Below are 5,490 nucleotides of genomic sequence, written 5' to 3'. Positions count from 1 at the left end.
TTTTGAGACAGAGTCTCGCTCTCTCTCCCGGGCTGGAGTGCAGTGGCCGGATCTCAGCTCACTGCAAGCTCCGCCTCCTGGGTTTACGCCATTCTCCTGCCTCAGCCTCCCGAGTAGCTGGGACTACAGGCGCCCACCACCTCGCCCGGCTAGTTTTTTGTATTTTTTTTTAGTAGAGACGGGGTTTCACCCTGTTAGCCAGGATGGTCTCGATCTCCTGACCTCGTGATCCGCCCGTCTCGGCCTCCCAAAGTGCTGGGATTACAGGCTTGAGCCACCGCGCCCGGCCAGGGCTCATTATCTCTAAACTCTGAAAGCGAATTACAAGACCCACTCCACCAAGCAAAGGAGCTATTGGGAAATGGGGAGGGGGATATGGAAGGGACAGAGGCAAGTCACTTTACCTCTGACCTCAGTTTCTTCATATACAAGTAGGAATTACAATACCTTACAAGGTTTCTGGAGGGGCTAATTTCAGAAATGGCACATGAAAGCCCCCTGAAGTAAAATGGCTGGCGCCTAGTAAGTGCTCAATCAATATTAGGTCTCTTTCTCTTGCCAGGAACTGTTAGGGTTTATCCTAATCTCAACCCAGGAATCCTGAAACCTAATGTGTCAGTTCCTTGGCCTGTGGCTATTTGGGAATTAAACAGAGCTGGTCCCAGGGGCTTGCCCGTGGGGCTTCAAACAGACACAGCCCCCAGCCCCCCCAGAGGGAGAGGGGACCAACCTTGCTGCAGATTAAAAGTGAGCACCGACTCAATTCCATCCCTCCTTACCAAGCCCACACTGCTCAACTAGCGCAGCCGTCGCCCAGGGGAGTAAGCAAATGTTCCCCTACTTCCTCCCAAGCCCTGCTAGGCTGACCGGCATGCATCAACAGCGAGGCGGGGCTTCGACCTCTAAAGATTTGGAGATGCGCCCCGAAAGGGGCCCCAGGGCAGCCCGAGATTGCTTGCACTCCCCTCTCAGCAGAGAGGAAGGGGTCCACCCGATGCCCCCCGACTCAGGTCCCAGATTTTCCTGTCCCCATCTAGAAATGGTTTGGAGCTGGGGTGGAGACGGGAGCCCTAACTCCCGGGGCGGGGGTCTCGCCAGCAACAGGTCACGGCCCCGTTGATGTAACTGCATGCCATGGTTGCCTGAGAATCCTAGGTACGCCCGGACCCTCGCCGTCCCCCCTCCGACACACGTGTGGGTCCCCAACGCTTACCAGAGAGCTGTTGCAAACCTAGGGAGCAGAGAGCGTTGGATTGGGCTCGGTGAGGCGGAGTTAAGCCGAGTTGGGTTGGAGCTGCCGAGTTCGGCCGCTCAGGCTTCAAAGCTGCGGCTTGGGGTCGTTGCGCGCCAAGCGCCCCTTATATACACCGGGAGGCGGAGCCGGTAACGTCATGGGATCCCACCCCCAATCCTCCACCCTACACACAATACACACACACACACACAAAACACACACACTTCTTGGCTTTGCGAAAGGATTGCGTGGGGCCTGAGACTGCGTCCCATCCTCACTAGCAAGCCTGACGTGCCGGGGAGCGAGAAAAGGGGGAGGGCAGTCTTTTCCCATTTGCCTCGCTGGTCGTCAGAACAGAACAATAAGAGGCTTCCTGGCCAAAGAACCCATGGGATTTTCCACCTCTGTGCCTTGTTAGGACCAGTGATTCTGGGCAGGAATGGGGAAGGTAGATGGGGTGTGTTGGGGGGGGAGTTGGGTGCGTGTGTGCATGTGTGTGTCAGGAGTGAAGCGGAGCACAGCAGGAGAGTCCCCACCTTACTCTCAGTCTTCCTTCCTTAGCTTGCTTGTCTACACATCTGACCCCCACCCCTCAGCTCTCACGCTCAACTGTGGGTGTTTCTAATGCAGGCAGCAGGAAAATGGAAGATGATTTCAAGCCACCTGTATACAGATAATTAATCCCGTCTAGATTGATTTATAGACCCCAATCTCTCTATAATGCGTCTCCAGCTGCCTATAAATATTAAACTATTAAATGTGAAATTCTGACAATACTGACATCTTGGAGGAGGAAGCTTGTTTAGCTCCATTTTACTGATGTGTAAGCTGAGGCTCAGAGGCACCACTTGCTTGACACCACACCATAATTATTGTTGACCACCTTTGATAAAACCTGGCCTGTTGGACTTCAATGCCTGCCTCCCATAGGCACCATATCTTACTCAAATGCACAAGAAGAGGGATGTGGTTGCAAAGAAAGACAAACAGGGAGAGGCACCAGCAGCAAGGTAGGCCCGTTTCGGCTAGGAGATACTAGGAAACAGAAAAGGACCCGAAGAATCTAAGAATGATCACATTGGGTCAGATCCATAATCCATCTGACTCAATCAATTCTTACTCATAAGAAAGCACCAAAGGTTGTGAAAGTGTGGTCCCTGCTCCACCAAGACATCTTGGGGATTAAGAATGGACTCAAATAGCCTTGCTGCTTTTAATGATCCATGATGAATATATTACCCATGAATCTAAAATCTAAATCCTTTTTGAAAGAATTGGTATTTTCAACTAGCTGCAGCTCCATTTGGCATTCATTAAGTATTTATTGAGCACTAGGTATAGTAGCAAGTACAGCAATGACGAGACCATGAAGGAAACACAAAATAAAATCCTTGCCCTCCTAGTTTTAATCTAACTAGGGAAAGAAAACACACACTATACAACTGAAAAACATTATTACACAGAGGTTAAGAGTGCTGTGTTTGGAATTGTACCTAGGTTAAACTCACAGCTCGGCCACTGTGGATTACCTAACATCCCTGAGCCTCAGTTTCTGGATATAATATACATATTTCACAAGGTTGTTGTGATGCTTAGATGAGATTATGAAGTCAAGTCTTCCTGCCTGGCACATGGAAAGTACTCAAGAAAAACTTGATACATATTTGGAACGATATATTAGTGTATATGATCTGGTTGCTTAGGTTAGGTGATTGATTAGATTATGAGATTGATTATAAATCACAGTATCACAGAGATAAAATCCAAATGCCGTAAAATCTACTCTTTTAAAGAGTACGATGCAATAGGATTTAGTATACAGTCACAGAGTTGTGTATCCATCACTACAATCAGTTTTAGAACATTTCATCGTTCCAAAAAGAAACCCTGTGCCCATTCCCAGACACTCCCCATTTTCTCCCAATCCCCTCACCCTATCCCTAGGCAACCACAAATCAACTTTTTATCTCTGTAAATTTGCCTAGATGTTGGTTAAAGGATGTAGAGTTTCAGTTATGCAAGATGAATAAGTTCTGGGGATCTAATGTGCAACATGGTCACTATAGTTAATAACACTGTATTATGCTTGATACAGTTAATAGCATTGTATATTCTCGTACATACTTGAAATTTGCTAAGAGTAGATCGTAAATGTTCTCACCACATCAAAAAATAGTAATTGCGTGAGGTGAGGGATATGTTAATTAGCCTCATTATGAGGCTCATTCCACTATATATATATATCAAAACATCATGTTGTACACTTTTAAAAATATACAATTTTTATTTACAACTATACTTCAATAAAGCCGAAAATAAAATAAATAAATAAAATGTAATTCAGGTGAGGGAAAAAAAGAAAGAAAACCTCCATTTTGCACCAAAGTGATAACTGATTCAGGCAAGGATAATCAATAGATGATCCTGGGTGTTGGGGAGCAAAATATTCACATGACCTCAAAGTACCACCCCACAGATTATAGTTTAATTATAAAGGGAAAGGTCCTGTATTAGGGGGTTTTTTTGTTGTTTTTTGTTTGTTTTGTTTTGTTTTTGAGACAGAGTCTCACTCTCACCCAGGCTGGAGTGCAGTGGTGCGATCTTGGCTCACTGCAATCTCCGCCTCCCAGGTTCAAGCAATCCTCCTGCCTCAGCCTCCCGAGCAGCTGGGACTACAGGCATGTGCCACCATGCCCGGCTAATTTTTGTACTTTTAGTAGAGACGGAGTTTCACCATGTTGGCCAGGCTGGCGTCAAACTCCTGACCTTAAGTGATCTGCCTGCCTCAGCCTCCCAAAGTGCTGGGATTACAGGTGTGAGCCACTGCACTGGCCAGTTGGTAACCTTAATTACCTCTGCAAAAGCCCATTTTCCATACAGTGAAACATATTCACTGCTGTAACAAGCACCAAGGGAAGAAATCTTGGGGGCCAAAATCCTTCCTACAACAGTAACTTTACAATGGAGAAATCTGGTGGAAAACACCTTAGCTAAGTGATCAAGATTAGCACCACAAATAATGGGGCAAACTGACGTTATATGCCGGCAGAGGTGATGCAATGAGAAGTACATATCATCCATAACATATTTTTGCCAAAAACGTTTACCCTGAAACTAGTTGTGAGGATGTAACCAGAAAAGCCCAGATTGTAAGACATTCTACATGACAAAAGACAACTAGCTAGAGCTCTGCAAATGTCTTGAAAGATTTTTTGCCGGGCGCAGTGGCTCATGCCTGTAATCCCAGCACTTTGGGAGGCCGAGGCGGGCAGATCACCTGAGGTCAGGAGTTCGAGACCAGCCTGACCAACATGGAGAAACCCTGTCTCTACAAAAATACAAAAATTAGCTGGCCGTGATGACGCTTGCCAGTAATCCCAGCTACTCAGGAGGCTGAGGCAGGAGAATCGCTTGAACCTGGGAGGCAGAGGTTGCGGTGAGCCGAGATTGCAGCACCGCACTCCAGCCTGGACAACAACAGCAAAACTTTGTCTCAAAAAAAAAAAAAAAAAGACAGAAAAGAAAGAAAGTTTTTTTTTGTTTTTTTAGGTAGGGGAACTGTTCTAAAGGCACTAAAGGAGACTGAGAGTCATGACACTATGAAGTGCATGGTCCCCAGCTAGAACTTGGATTGGAATTCTCAAAAAACAGCTATAAAGGAGACGACTGGGATTATAGCAGAAATTTGAATGTGGCCTGTATATTAGATAATGATATTGTATCAATATTAATTTTTTGTGCATAACAATATTGAGGTTATGTAGGAAAGAATGTCCTTGTTCTTAGGAGATATGTGCTAAATATTTAGGGATGAAGTGTATTAAACTTGAAAACGGCTCAGCAAAAATAATGTGTGTGTGCATGTGTGTGGAGAGAGACAGAGCAACTATGACTGATGTTGAAAATTGGTGAATCTAGGTGAACAATATGGGTATTGCTTATGCTACTCAAATTATCCATATATTTTCTTTTCTTTTCTTTTCTTTTCTTTTCTTTTTGAGACAGTCTCACTCAGTCGCCCAGGCTGGAGTGCAGTGGTGCGATCTCGGCCCACTGCAAGCTCCGCCTCCTGGGTTCATGCCATTCTCCTGCCTCAGCCTCCTGAGTAGCTGAGACTACAGGCGCCACTACGCCCGGCTAATTTTTTTGTGTTTTTAGTAGAGACAGGGTTTCACCGTGTTAGCCAGGATGGTCTCGACCTCCTGACCTCGTGATCCACCCGCCTTGGCCTCCCAAAGTGCTAGAATTACAGGCGT

The 5,490-nt window shown here is 46.2% G+C and overlaps 1 protein-coding gene across 2 annotated transcripts in view; it reads right to left on the bottom strand.

The window, feature by feature from the left end:
• The window catches only part of SLC7A3 (solute carrier family 7 member 3), a 6,579-nt gene extending 5,217 nt beyond the window's left edge, over nt 1-1,362 (bottom strand). Inside the window, exon 1 of one of the 2 annotated variants that reach the window (XM_023202412.2) lies at nt 1,214-1,362. The gene's annotated coding sequence lies outside the window, so the exon portion shown is untranslated. The remainder of the gene's footprint in view (nt 1-1,213) is intronic. The other variant, XM_023202411.2, reaches the window with a different exon arrangement.
• Nucleotides 1,363-5,490: the final 4,128 nt, after the last annotated feature.

The sequence above is a fragment of the Piliocolobus tephrosceles genome, chromosome 12, assembly GCF_002776525.5.
Source record: "Piliocolobus tephrosceles isolate RC106 chromosome 12, ASM277652v3, whole genome shotgun sequence".
Taxonomy (NCBI): domain Eukaryota; kingdom Metazoa; phylum Chordata; class Mammalia; order Primates; family Cercopithecidae; genus Piliocolobus; species Piliocolobus tephrosceles.
Note: the sequence above shows the minus strand (reverse complement) of the source record. Positions and strands in the feature narration are given on the sequence as shown.